Genomic DNA, 15,262 nt, shown 5'->3' with positions numbered 1-15,262 from the left:
CATTTAGAACAACATTTTTCAATTGAAAATTTCGTGTTTTTTCTAACTTTGCGGGGTTAATTTTTAGAGCGTAACAATATTCTTCAATGTTGTAGAGCAGACAATTACATTTTTTTTATACATAAACATAAGGCCATCACGAGTTATCGCGATTTTACGGAAAAGTTTTGAAAAAGTTACTTCTTGCGTTTCGCTTTGTTTTGTCGTTCATGTCTGTCGCGAGTGACCATGAACGGCCATGATCAACACAACCAACTTTTTCAAAACTTTTTTTCGTAAAATCGCGATAACTCGTGATGGTTTTAAGCAAACCCCTTATGTTTTAAATAAAAAGAATTGTAATTATGTGCTCTTCAATTTTGTAGAACATTGTTACACTTTAAAAAATAACACTGCAAAATTAGAAAAAAAAACACGAAATTCTAAATGATTTTTTTTGTTCTAAATGAAAAATGACCCTTCTAGGTTAATGTAGATTCGAAAAGTAGTTGGTTACAAAAACTTTTGATAATATTTGTACCAGCCTTAGCCCTCAATTTTCAACTAGAGATATCTTTTATACTATTGGTTCGATTTTAAATGTTAAATGATGCAACTTTTGAAAAATTGTATGCTTTTTTCAATAAAATTGTTTCAAAATTTTGAGTTCCTTTCAAATGTTTACTCAACTAGTATACCTTTAAGATGTTCAATGTCTAAAAACATCATTGGAAATAAACGCTATTAATAAAAGTAAAAAGAAGCCTTTATGATTTTTGTTCTAAAATACTACAGTAAGCTAAAAAAAAACATCCACAAAAAAAGGAAAAACCTAACTTAATCCACCTATGTGGTTGATGCCTTCCTCATTCTTAACCAACACTGGGTAATAAGATGGGTTTGGACACAAATTTCATCATAATAATTTTCATCGGAATAACAAAGTACATGAATATCACTTTAGTGGTCAAAACTCGAGACATGGTTGCCAGATTTTCAATTTTTTCGACTTGTTGGAAAGATATTTCGATAACCTAACCAACGATAGGTCGGATAATGGATCCGGACATTGTTTACATACATTTAAGGGACCATCCACAAACCACGTGGACACTTTTTTGGTAATCTCAAGACACCAATACCCCCCCCTCGTGGACAATTGTCCATACAAAAAAATATTTTTTGTATGGAGCGTGGACAATCGCCAAACCCCCCCCAACCCCTAAAGTGTCCACGTGGTTTATGGATGGTCCCTAAGTGAGATCCGGCTACAAAAAAGTACAAATATCACCTAAGTGGTCATAACTCGAGGCCGGGTTGCCAGATCATCAATGTTTTGGACTTGTTGGAAAGGTCTTTCGATTACCTAACCAACGATATAAAACATGATAATATTTGGTGCGATTTCCTGCCATTTATTCAACTTCCGAAAATATGCGAAAACATATTTTTATACATAACATTTGAACTACTTATCGAAACTTCAAACAATTCCAAGTCGAATGCGACTGGTTTGGTCAAAATCGGTTCAGCCAGTGCTGAGAGAACTGAGTGACCAAATTGGTCACATACACACACACACATACCCACAGACATTTGTTCAGTTTTCGATTCTGAGTCGATATGTATTCATTAAGGTGGGTTTTCGAGCTTTACATAAAAAGTTCATTTTTAGAGCAGGATTATATATAGCCTAACCTCAGTGAGGAAGGCAAAAGGGTAGCACAGATTTTAGATTTTACCTTTTTTAACTAGTCATAAGACCAAAGATCTTTTAATTCTTGAAACATACAAAATCTCTTAAATTCAAGATAAAATCACTTAAATACTCGCCAATTCTTAGTTTTAAAATAAACAAGAAAAGATATTTAAAAAATGTTAGACCAATGCCAAATCTTTTTCATTTTTTTCCCCTCCCCCCTTCAAAATTACCTCAAAAAATCTGGAAGCAAAAATATATATACCACCAAAATATATAAATTTCGTAAAAACGTTTAACAGATTGTGTGTAAACTATATAGAATACATAAAACTGCAACGAAAAACAGAAATGCGGAATTTTTATTTCATCACTAAAAAATCATTTCCAAAAACAAAAACTTTTCTAATTCTATTTAATTCTGGATAATGGGGACATAAAATGCCAACTATTCAAAACATTCCAGAATTAAGAAAATGATTTTAACCACAGGGAAATGCATTCAAAACTGATATCAGTTGAACATTGTACCATCCTTAGAAATTAAAATCAAAATTTACAAGCAAAAAGACAAAAAAAAAGAAAAGAGTCTCAGTTACCAAAAGCCGTGTTTATAAAGAGAATGTAGAGAATATTGTCAGCTTTTTGATTTTATTTTTTTTCAAATGAGCAAACAGAGGCACTATTTAAAAAATAATAACTTTGATTGTTTCAAAGTTTGTTTAAAGTTACCTAACAATGGCTATAACTTCAAAACGGTGAACTGCATACAAATTTTACTGAAGTACTTTTTGATTGAAAATTTGACTTACATTAAAAGTTAGGTCAAACTTTTTTTGACCTCTTTTCAGTTTTTTTTTATCACTGTCAAAAAATGGTAGAAGATTTTAGGCCAATCTGGAAATTTCTGTATGAACACTGTTCATTGTTCATTGAACATCTGTCAAATGTGTATGGAAAATGATATGGATAATCTGACGATGCAAAATGGCTTCTTTGGACGTACGGAAGGCATCCACAAAGTTTCAACCAGATAAAAAAATGCTAAAAAATCGACTGACTGAAATCTCATAGTATTGCTCAACGACAAATTAACACAAAATTTTGATTTTTGAGAGGTGTCTAAGTTTTTTCTTTAACGTTCGTAACAATTGAAAAAATCACGCTATATTTTTCATTTTGCATGAAAAGTTAAACTAATCATAATTTATCCTGTTTGGCAACAATGCTCTTCTAAAAGGGTGCAAAACCTTGCTCTCAACACGTGAGCGGGATAACAGCCCATCAACAATCTCTTCCAAAAAGCGCAGACATTTGTTAACTCTAACGAACCCCTTTGACTCCTAAAATCTTCTAAAGCCATGCCATAAATCAGCTCTAAAGTGTGAATTCTTCGCCCGTTCAGTACAGTTCCAGGATAAAAGCCCATAAAAGATGCAACACCAACCCGGCCAAAGAAAGCTAGAGGAAACGAGCACAATAAAACCATTCAGCTAGAAGATCGAGCCCTCGCTTTTGCAAAGGGCCAACCCGGAGAAAGAGGAGAAATTTTTACAGTTAACTTCATCCATTTAGCAGTGGCGAGCTCTTTGGGTGAAATTGTTCTAAATAACATTGTAAGAAACGAACACACACACTCACTCGAACGCACAAACTCTTTTCTTTTCCGAGAATGAGGTTAGATCTGAGCGGCGCGACTCTCTCTTACTTTTGCTGTCCTGCTCGCACGACTGCTATCCCGAATCTCACCTGCTTGCTCGCGTACTTTCTCACGCGCTCACGAGCGCTTGCTTTGTTCTGGCTCTCTCGCACCCCCGCACACCTTTCGCACCTTCGTCAACACACTTCTAAACTCCCGCTCTCTCTCTCTCTCGCTCTTCCTAAACTTTTCTTATATCATCACTTGTGAATTTCTCGCTCTTCTCGGCAAAACTTTCCCTCCCGAGATGACGATAAATACTTCAAAATTTCATCCTCCTTTTGCTTGCTATTATCACATCAAGGCACACACTCGATCGTCACTTTCTGTCACTTTCGTTTTGTTTTGATACTCGCCACTTATGACACCTACAGTATCGCGCTTCCGACACACACCTGTATTGTGCGTTGCCCTGCGAGAATACTCGCGAATCTGCGCCGGAATTCGGGAAGAACAGGCATGCAGGGAGAGTGAACCACACGCGAGCACGGGATTTTCGCGATTTTCCACGGTCCACCGAAGAAAAGTCAGTCGTCGTCGTCTCGGCAACGCTTTTCCTGACCTACTACCCCCGACCTCAAACCCCCTCCTCCCTTCGAAAAACCACCCACCCACACATATTTTCTCGCCGCGAGACGAGAAAACAGCTGTCAAAAATTATTACGCACACACACTCGCAAACATACAGAGAGAGAGAGGGAGAGCTCGCTGAAGAGTTGGCGAAAATTGACGAAGTCGGTCAAAGTTGGCGGTGGAGCTAGAAGATGTTCTTAGTGGGTGGATGAGCGTAGAAGAATCTCAGGAAGCCGGTCAGAGAAGGTGGTCGTGGAGACGCACGGCCTGTTCTCAGCGAATGTCTGAGAAATTGCTCTTTCTCCGAGTTGGTAATTTGTGAGAATTTCTTGGAATATGTTTAGATCAGTGTTTCTCAACCTTGAATGATCCACTGATTGACTGAATTTCAAGAACTTCATTCCCCCCTTTTATATTCTCCTAATTCTATTTTATTATGTTTTCATTAAGATTACATTTTCACGACTTTAGATTTTTTCTTCACTCGCAACAACTTATATTTGTAAGCATGAAGCATTTTTAAAACGATTTCTCATTACCTGCTCATATTTAATGGAATGCAAACCTTACGAAAAATATTTGTTAAATAATCTTTGTACAAATGTTCCTGTATGTAACAAATGCAAACAAAGTACTAAAGTTTATTGTTTTTTTTTCTGATAGTTCACATGATTTCGAACCAAACTGCATCATTAACTCAATATTGACAAAATTAAATATGGTACGGACTTGATTTGAGCGGGAGTAAAAACGTCAAGAAATCAAAAAAAGACAAGACGAAGTTTGTCGGGTTTAGCTTGTTCATTATAATTATCATTAGACCCACACCATGCATCTAAACTTCAAATATCGGTTGAATTTTAATAAGAATAACACTTTTCCTATAGTGGACCCGGGACCACAATGGGATTATGCACACGGGTCTTCTATAGAAAAAAGAGGTTTTTACAGGTCAAAAAAACATTATTTTCAAATGGCTATTATTCAGCATAGAAGAAATTATTTGATAAAAAAAATGGTCAGAATTGTTCAAAAGTCTTCAGATTTCACGGTTCTGTTCAAAGGTTTACGAAATAGTGCTTAAAATATTGAAAACTTGTGAAAAATGCTCGTCGACTCTACTAAGGTGTTCACTAGTGGTTAAAATACCCTTTGTCCAAATAGATACAAAGACTCCAAGAAATTAATGTGAATAATGTTTTCAACAAAAAAAATCAACTCAAAATCTCTCAAATATTTTTTTGAAAAAATGCCAAGTATTCAAGAGCCAAGAAGTCATTTTTTTTAAATAATATTACCTTAACCTTGCAAAACCCATTTTATTTTTATTTTCAAAAACTGTTTATTTTGATAGAATATGAAAAACTAGATTAAACTAATTTAAATGAAAGGCAACTCATTTTTGAAATCTATATCAAAAATATTGAACATCATGTGAAAATTTACAGAAATTGATTTAAGAAAATAAAAAAACTAATTATGTTTGGGAGAATGCAAAAAACAACAAAAAATATAAAATATCATCTTAAAAATTTGTCTTTCTCTACCCGATAAAATATTTTTGAATAACTTTTTTTTATTTTATGAAATTATTCAGCACAATTTAACGGACATTGCCATTTTTTCGTTAAATATTTCTGAATTTTATTTTTTGTCAGTTAGGCCGTTGCAAATATTTTTCAAATATTCCGTCGGCCGCGCTGCTTCTGTGATTTTCCCTTCTCTATGGGGAAGTCGTTTCATTCTTTGGCGTTTCATTTCGCTTCGTGAAATTTTGGATCGCTACCCTAGGACGAAGTTCCTCGTCAAAAAAATGTAAGCAAAAAGTTTACAATTTTACAGTTATGCCATTGCAAACTATCAATGAATGTATGAAAATAATTTCCCTGAAGTTTCACGTCTTTTCTGACTTGTGATCCAAACATTCAAATTCTATAAAAAAATTAAAATACCTTTAATTAATAAATAATAATAAATAATAAATAAACGCGAAAAAAAACTAGTTTTTCTACACATTAGTAGTTTTTATTCAAATATTCTCGTGTAAAATTGTTTGCCCTCCAACTTTGTCGAACAGGCGAAAGCTGTGCAACTTGATCCTGTAAAGTCAAAAGCGTCTTTAAAAAGTCATAATTGTATGATTTTTCTTTTCGTTAGCTTAAGCCTCGGACATTAATCAATCTTTACCAAAATCACCTAAAAGATGAAAAGAAAAAAAAAGGCTTGTCATAAATTTTAACCTGGAAATAAATTAAAGCAACTGAGAGAAACGTTCATCTGTTACATTGTTTTTTTCAGAGGTAATGAAATATCTGAAAACGATTTACTGTTGAAAATGAAAATTCATAGTTGATTGAACAATGCAGTGATAAAAATCAGGATCATGGTAGATCATCAAATATCATAGAAAAAAACGGAATCCACGTAACACCTTATAATGTGGCCCTCTTAAACCTTGCGGTTTCGTCAACGGATCCACAGGCGTGTATCGTTCTTTTTGCGACAAGACTCCGCCTCCCGGGTCTCCTAAGTGTGACGGTATGGGCACGGGGAGAGGGCACCGAATACCTATATTAACACTTAGAATTTTTTGCGTCCGCCTCAGGATTCGAACCGGCGACCTCTGGATTGTGAGTCCAGTGCGCGGTCCGATTGATCCACACAGGCAGATCATAGACAATTCTGAAATGAAACGAATTCAAGTATTTACAGTTTTTACTCCAAAACATTTTTTTAATCTTTGAAAACTAAATTGAAAAAACGTATCTTCAGTTATATTTAAATTTTGAAAATATAACATGCCTATTCGAAGGTTATTTAGCATTTTCTTTGTCTCCTGCTTAATTCGTTCTCCAATCTAGGGGAAATATGGCAATTTTAAGCCTAATAAGCGGTCGTGTTTGAATGATGCTGGATAATCTGGATTGTTCCTTGAAATTCACTAAAACCAAGTACACCAACGAGTAGAGAAACTTTTTGTGAACATTTCTGTTTATTTTCACTTTTATTAAATGTTATGCTAGTCCTTTTACAAGCATTTAAAAAAAAAATTAAAAATGCATTCTAATCAGTCGAGTGCATTGAGCCACGCCCATTTTTCTATTTTCAGCTTAGTTCTTTTTTTTTCTTCCAGCGCTCTTTTGGGTCTGCTTAGTGCTGCCAAAATTGATGAAATTTTAAGCGAACACTCACGAAAAGTAGCATTTATAGCGAAAGTTTCCTGGCAGCACTTGCTCACTCCAACAGGCGCTGCACCAGCATGTTGGTGGTGTTGGTGGCCACCCTTTGTTCTTTATTTGCCTTCGCTCCTCGCTCGGTTTTCTTCAGCCTTCGATTGGAATGGGTATTCAAAATTCAAACGTCAGAAGACTTAGCGCGTTTGTTTTTTTGATGGTGCTTGCTAATTATTTACATTTTTCGGGATTATTTTTCAAGTGAGTGACTAAGTAATGGTCAAAAGAACATGTTGCCGGTAGTTGGAAGCAATTTTATATCTTAAGCGCTTTGAAATCGTTAGCGCAAGTGAAATGATATTGATGGCGACTTTCGTTAAGCAGTTAACCTCTGATCTTGCGTGTGGATGTGTGTGCCACCAAAATGATGAGAAATGGTCTCGCAAAATAGAAATTATGATCAAAAGTGCATAAATTTGATCTTTTTGGCCAGTAAATGGCATAAATTTGCGTGCTTACTCGAGGCGGTGCTGTTACTGGTAAGTTTATAGCCTAAATAGTATTTTTGGAGCTTTAATCGAGCATCAAACTCTCCATATGACGAAGATAGGTGTTTGATTAGAAAGGGTATATTTCCCCTATCAGTACACTCAAAAAAATGAGTTCGCGTAAACTTTAACTTTTATTATGGCATGAACTCTGTTCCGTTTGACTAATTCTAGCTGTTATTTACCATGAACAATTCATAATAGTAAAGATTTCAAAAATATATTTCCTACTTTAAATTGTGTGACACGTCTGCTGCAAAAAGATAGGACGTGTCACAAGATAGCACACAAGCAACGATTTGTAGCCTCTCTGCAAAGGCTTATGAATTGATCTTCGTTGATAGCTTTCTCCACATCTCTGAATCGAATATTCTGCATAAGAACTGTTAAATTCTAATAAAACAAAAATGAATTGAAATTAGAAAAAAAGATGTTAATTATAGAATCATTTGATTGGGAAAATAAAGATTTTCTTAATACAAAAAAATATATAAAGACTAGGCTGATTCACAATTCAGATACACTTCATGTCTTCATGTTCTTAAATACCATATCACATTACAAATTCCCTTTACTAAAAGCAATGTGTAAATTCCATCATCCTCACAAAAAATCCCGTTTTGGTACCTGTTGCACCATAAATCATTCATTAATCAGTCCAAAAAAAAAGAAAGAACCTAACGTTAATTTTACGACGTGTAACCAACGAGCCGGTAAGGTCAAATACTGTTAAAAAAGAAGAAGACGTAGAATAAAGAGGTCTATGTCAAAGCCGCCACAACACCGCAACAGCATCATTAAGAAGGCCCAACATTAGCACAGTTTGAACTAATGCCTGTCCATTTGGCTGGCTACCGGAAATCTAACGATGGTCTGGTCAAGCCCCAAGTTGATCGCTGCCTGCTCCAGTGACTCCAGAAGAAGGAGAGAGGAAGCCAACAGAGCAAAAACGACGTGGTCCAGTAGCAAAATTTTCACCATTTCTTGCCCTGTTCTCATTCTTAATGGTCACATATTACTGTACATTACTGAGAGCCGTCAGCTGCACTGTGAGCAAAATTGAGAAAAAGCATTTTGAAATATTATATTTAATATTTTTCTAGATGTAAATTTTTTGTCCTTTATTTTAAGGTTTTGCAATTACTTAAAATATAATTTATTTATTTTTATTACTGTGCCAACCCACCTAAGCTCGCCTCGTTAGTCTACCGCGGAGTCAGGCGAGCATGCGAATCATCTCTCTCGCGCATAGTCCAGCTCAAGAGAACGCAACCAGCAGCACATCCCACCGGCGAGATTCGAACGGGAATCTCACGGTCGGTGGTTGCGCGCCGCTATTACAAATCTGGGACTTCTTCGCTGACCATTTTAATCGTTGAAGTTTATATTTCCCCATACATTTTCGCGATTTTCCCCATTTAAACTTTAAAGATAAAAACTAACTTAATCCACCTACGTGGTTAGTGCCTTCCTCACTGCTTTCCAAATGTGGGCCACACGAAAGATCCGGACATAGTTTTCGTACAGATAAGTGAGACCCGGCTTCAGAAAAGTATATAAATATCACATAAGTGGTTATAACTTGAGACAAGGTTGCCAGATCTTTGACTCGTTCGAAAAGTCTTTTGATTACCTACCCAACGATTTATAACATTATGAGGTTTGGTACGATTTATGGTCATTTATCTAACATCCGAATATTTGCGAACACATATTTCTATACATAACTTTTGAACTGCTTGTCGAAACTTAAATTTTGTTGGAACTCGATCTATGGGACCCTAAACCGAGTCAAATGTGGCCTGTTAGGCCTCAAATGAGGAAGGCAAAAGTTACCACTATACCTTAACCGATTTGGCACAGTTCCTTATTATTTCCTAAAGAAACGAGCCAGAGGATATCCCTGTTGTCAATTTTTTTAGTGTCACCCTACTGGGCCCTTATCTATAGCCTCGATTATTCGAAGTTTATTTATATGTAATTTATATTTCATTATATCAACAAATGGCAATTCTCAATATTCTTTTCGCGTCCGCCATTTTGGCCGCCATCTTGAATTTATAAATTTCCCATCCAAAATCATCAACAGCATTTTTGGGGTGATATTTGAGCTCAACGTTCCAACAAAAAACAACGAAAAACAAAATTTTCGTGATTTAATAATCCGAAGATTCTACAATCCGAAAACTTCGGATAACAAAGTCTTGATCTCATTTGAAAAAAAAAATACAATTTATAAAAAAAAATGTTTGAATAATGTTTTTGAAAAGCCATAGAAAAAAAAATATCGATGGCCAAAATTTAGAATAATTCCTTGAGTGATATGAAAGTGAGCAAACAAGTTTTCAAAAAAAAAAATGCAAATGATTTATTCATAAAGTTCAAACGGCATTTTTTTAAAGAAATAAGTGCTAACATATCAAAGGTTGAATTCAAGATGTTCAAGCGAAGTTTTTCCAAAAAATCATCAATGAACGACAATTTTTCGTTTTCCGTTCATGTCCTGTTCACAAATTGTATGTTGCTTAACTCATCGAACTCCCCTTCTTTACTCTGTGTCTTTGAGGCAAATCTCTGATGTTTCAGGCCGCGCACGGGAATTGGTGGTGGAACAGAGTGTCGTTGAATTCAATTAATGACCGATTCTTTTTCAACAAAAAAAAAATCCCATGTTTTTTCAGCGTTTTGGCCAGGGCCGTAGCCAGGATTTTTGTTCGGGGGGGGCTTGGGTGTAAAAATTCAAGGAGTATAAAAATCAGCAAATCATTTATACCATCACTTGGTTTGTGGTATAATTATTGAGATGAATTGTAAAATTGTAATGTAATGTATGCAAAAAAGTTTTCAAAGATTTTCATCTTAAGTGTTCAATGTCTTTATTTTCTTTATTCAAACAGCTAGTTTATATTAAAGGAGTAGAGAAGAAAGTGTTTTTTACATTTTCTTGAATTGTTTAATTGTAATCCAATTTCGTGATAAACTGTCGCTAAATTCAAAATATACATAACTTGAATCAAATTGTTGAAAGCAAAAAAATTGTTTAAGAAATATCGATTTATCTAACCTTAATTATCATGTTTTCTGTAATTTTAACTGAGAGAAAAACCCACGAACAAACTGGTAAATTTGAACTATCAAATTTTAAACCGTCTGGATTTACATTTTCAGCTGTGTGATAATTGTGATGGTTTATCTAACATTTTTATTTTTTTCTAGCACAACATAAAACTCATAAGTGGATATTTGTTTTTCTTAAAATTTTATAAACAAACTTAAACAAAGATTTATTTTAATTGTTCTAAGCTATAGAAGCCATTACATATTTTGCAAAGCTCCTGGTACTCTCGAAAATAAATAATTTTAATGAAATACAAAAAAATATAATCGTTGAAATTCCGGCTTCTGAAGTGTCTCCATGGTTGGATGAGCCTATAATGGATATCTTTTAATAAATAGATTTGAAGAAAAAAAAATCAGTGCTTGTGTTTAATTTTAATGTGTTTAAAAAATTAGTTAAAATGTATTAAATTTTAATGCCAAAATATTCACTGGAAGAGTTGTTAATAATGCATATGTAACCATTTTTAAATGCATATGTAACCGTTAAAAACATTCTCGATTGCATCAAACATTAAAACGATTCATGTTTAACTTTAATATTCCGACTAAACGCCATTTTCAAATTCATTACTCATTGTACTCTGAAAAATTGGTCCAGAATTTGAGCAAAAATAAAATTTTAAAAATTGACAAAAAAAATAAGATCTTAATCACGGCTTGTCTAAAGGTTATTTTTATAAAACTTGAATGAACCTCGGTAATTCTTTCTGTAGCTTGTTGAGGGGACTGTCCCGAGTCAGGGAAAGTGTTTTTCAAAAAAATCTCTCGGTAAAAATTGATTTTATATCATTTTGAAGTTTTTATACTATATATTTAAGCTAAAATCATGAAAAAGTATTAAATAAATTGCTAAAATTATGATGTTTTTTTTTCATTTCATTTCATCAAAACATCAGTTTTGAGTCCCCTAAACATGTCTTCAGTATCCTACATAGTGAAAAAATCTTTATCTTGGTCGTCAGTTTCGATACTAGCTGCAAAATAAGGGTTTTTCCTCATTTTTTGAAATCTTCTGGAAACATCAACTTTATTCGTGTTTATCAAAACTGTTTACCGGTTTTTTTTAGCAAATAACATCCAGAATAAATTAGAAGAACAAATATGCTATTACATCAAATCTCTGAAAAGTTACAACAATTTTAGTGTAGAGAAAGCTGCAAATTTTAAAATTCTGTGATATTTATTCTCTTTTCTTCCTACTACTACTTAAAGTAACTCCAGGATGACATATCAAAAGTCCTGAGTTGGATTTTAATCTTATTTTATTTGTAGAAAAAAAAAAACGTTGAAAAATTATTGAACATCTTCAAAAATTCTGCTCAGCGACTTAAGTGTATTGTCGAATAAAAATGTTGTTTTCACGGTGTTTCAATACAACAATTTCCTACGCAAACGGCATGGCCAAACTCTTAAGTGCTCGGATCGGCTTAAAATTACGGGATTCTCTACCCAAAATAGTTTTATTTTATACATATTTTTGTTAGGTTATTAGGGTGGTTCCTGCCGCGTTAGGGTGGGCCATAAAATTACAATTTTGACGATATTGCAAAAAAAAAAAACTTATTACCAAAACCATAACTTGACATTGTTTCAACCAATTATAGTAATCCGGTTTGAAAAAAAGTGTTTTTTTATTCTTCTAATTTATTCTGGATGTTATTTGCTAAAAAAAAACCTCGTTAAACAGTTTTGATAAACACGAATAAAGTTGATGCTTCCAGAAGAATTTAAAAAAATGAGGAAAACCTCTATTTTGCAGCTTTTAACGAAACTGATGACCAAGATAAACATTTATCCATGATGTAGGATATTGAAGACATGTTAAGGGTACTCGAAACTGATGTTTTGATGAAATAAAATGAAAAAAAAAGTCATAATTTCAGCACTTTATTTAATACTTTTTCATGATTTTAGCTTAAATATATAGGATAAAAACTTCAAAATGAGATAAAATCAATTTTTACCGATAGAATTTTTTAAAAAACACTTTCCCTGACTCGGGACAGTCCCCCCAACAAGCTCCAGAAAGAATTACCGAGGTTCATTCAAGTTTTATAAAAATAACCTTTAGACAAGCCGTGTAATTAACCCGTATAGGCCTGGGTGAAATTGGAATCACTAAAATGGCCATAACTTAGCGAAAACTCAACCAATTTGCATACTTCTTTATTCGTTGAACTCGTTAGAATGTCTATTTTCCGAAAATGACCCGCAGAACCCGGAAATGTTCCGGTGGCCGGAGATATTCCGGTGGGTCACTGGGTCAAACAGGGTCAAAAATGGCCATTTTTGGGTCCCGCACTATTTTGTTAATAGAAATCTTGGAAAAAACACATTTTTTCATGTTACGATCTTTGTTCTACCAACAGACAATACTGACCATGGATTTTGCACCACCGGGTATGTTCCGGATTGAGCGGGCAGGTTCCCTACCCCGGGGGAACCGGTCAAGGGACGGTCAGAAATAAAACTATTTCTATCATGGCAATATGGGTGTCAAAGTTCATCATTTTCAAAACAAAGCTCATTTATGATCCCCAAAACCACTTTTGGACCGATCTGGCCACTTTGGGACCGGTTCCCGGTACTCCGGTGGAACCCGGAATAAGGCAAATTATGGGATTATTTCTGAATAATTTTTGACAGGGCAATATGGATGTCAAAGTTCATCATTTTCAAAACAAAGCTCATTTATGATCCCCAAAACCACTTTTGGACCGACCTGGCCACTTTGGGACCGGTTCCCGGTACTCCGGTGGAACCCGGAATAAGGCAAATTACGGGATTATTTCTGAATAATTTTTGACAGGGCAATATGGATGTCAAAGTTCATCATTTTCAAAATCAAGCTCATCCATGATCCCCAAAACCACTTTTGGACCAATCTGGCCACTTTGGGACCGGTTCCCGGTACTCCGGTGGAACCCGGAATAAGGCAAATTATGGGATTATTTCTGAATAATTTTTGACAGGGCAATATGGATGTCAAAGTTCATCATTTTCAAAATCAAGCTCATCCGAGATCCCCAAAACCACTTTTGGACCGATCTGGCCACTTTGGGACCGGTTCCCGGTACTCCGGTGGAACTCGGAATATGGCAAATTACGGGATTATTTCTGAATAATTTTTGACAGGGCAATATGGATGTCAAAGTTCATCATTTTCAAAATCAAGCTCATCCATGATCCCCAAAACCACTTTTGGACCAATCTGGCCACTTTGGGACCGGTTCCCGGTACTCCGGTGGAACTCGGAATATGGCAAATTACGGGATTATTTCTGAATAATTTTTGACAGGGCAATATGGATGTCAAAGTTCATCATTTTCAAAATCAAGCTCATCCATGATCCCCAAAACCACTTTTGGACCGATCTGGCCACTTTGGAACCGGTTCCCGGTACTCCGGTGGAACTCGGAATATGGCAAATTACGGGATTATTTCTGAATAATTTTTGACAGGGCAATATGGATGTCAAAGTTCATCATTTTCAAAATCAAGCTCATCCATGATCCCCAAAACCACTTTTGGACCAATCTGGCCACTTTGGGACCGGTTCCCGGTACTCCGGTGGAACCCGGAATAAGGCAAATTATGGGATTATTTCTGAATAATTTTTGACAGGGCAATATGGATGTCAAAGTTCATCATTTTCAAAATCAAGCTCATCCGAGATCCCCAAAACCACTTTTGGACCGATCTGGCCACTTTGGGACCGGTTCCCGGTACTCCGGTGGAACTCGGAATATGGCAAATTACGGGATTATTTCTGAATAATTTTTGACAGGGCAATATGGATGTCAAAGTTCATCATTTTCAAAATCAAGCTCATCCATGATCCCCAAAACCACTTTTGGACCAATCTGGCCACTTTGGGACCGGTTCCCGGTACTCCGGTGGAACCCGGAATAAGGCAAATTATGGGATTATTTCTGAATAATTTTTGACAGGGCAATATGGATGTCAAAGTTCATCATTTTCAAAACAAAGCTCATTTATGATCCCCAAAACCACTTTTGGACCGATCTGGCCACTTTGGGACCGGTTCCCGGTTCTCCGGTGGAACTCGGAATATGGCAAATTACGGGATTATTTCTGAACAATTTTTGACAGGGCAATATGGATGTCAAAGTTCATCATTTTCAAAATCAAGCTCATCCATGACCCCCAAAACCACTTTTGGACCAATCTGGCCACTTTGGGACCGGTTCCCGGTACTCCGGTGGAACCCGGAATAAGGCAAATTATGGGATTATTTCTGAATAATTTTTGACAGGGCAATATGGATGTCAAAGTTCATCATTTTCAAAACAAAGCTCATTTATGATCCCCAAAACCACTTTTGGACCGATCTGGCCACTTTGGGACCGGTTCCCGGTACTCCGGTGGAACTCGGAATATGGCAAATTACGGGATTATTTCTGAATAATTTTTGACAGGGCAATATGGATGTAAAAGTTCATCATTTTCA

General features: G+C 35.4%; 1 protein-coding gene across 1 annotated transcript in view; it reads right to left on the bottom strand.

Annotated features, from left to right (window-relative positions):
• LOC120427078 (uncharacterized) overlaps positions 1–3,885 on the bottom strand; it is a 108,245-nt gene extending 104,360 nt beyond the window's left edge. The window contains exon 1 of the mRNA XM_052706648.1: positions 3,428–3,885. The gene's annotated coding sequence lies outside the window, so the exon portion shown is untranslated. The remainder of the gene's footprint in view (positions 1–3,427) is intronic.
• Between the last annotated feature and the right edge of the window lie 11,377 nt (positions 3,886–15,262).

Source organism: Culex pipiens, chromosome 1, assembly GCF_016801865.2.
Source record: "Culex pipiens pallens isolate TS chromosome 1, TS_CPP_V2, whole genome shotgun sequence".
Classification (NCBI taxonomy): Eukaryota; Metazoa; Arthropoda; class Insecta; order Diptera; family Culicidae; genus Culex; species Culex pipiens.
This window is presented reverse-complemented; position numbering and strand designations above follow the sequence as displayed.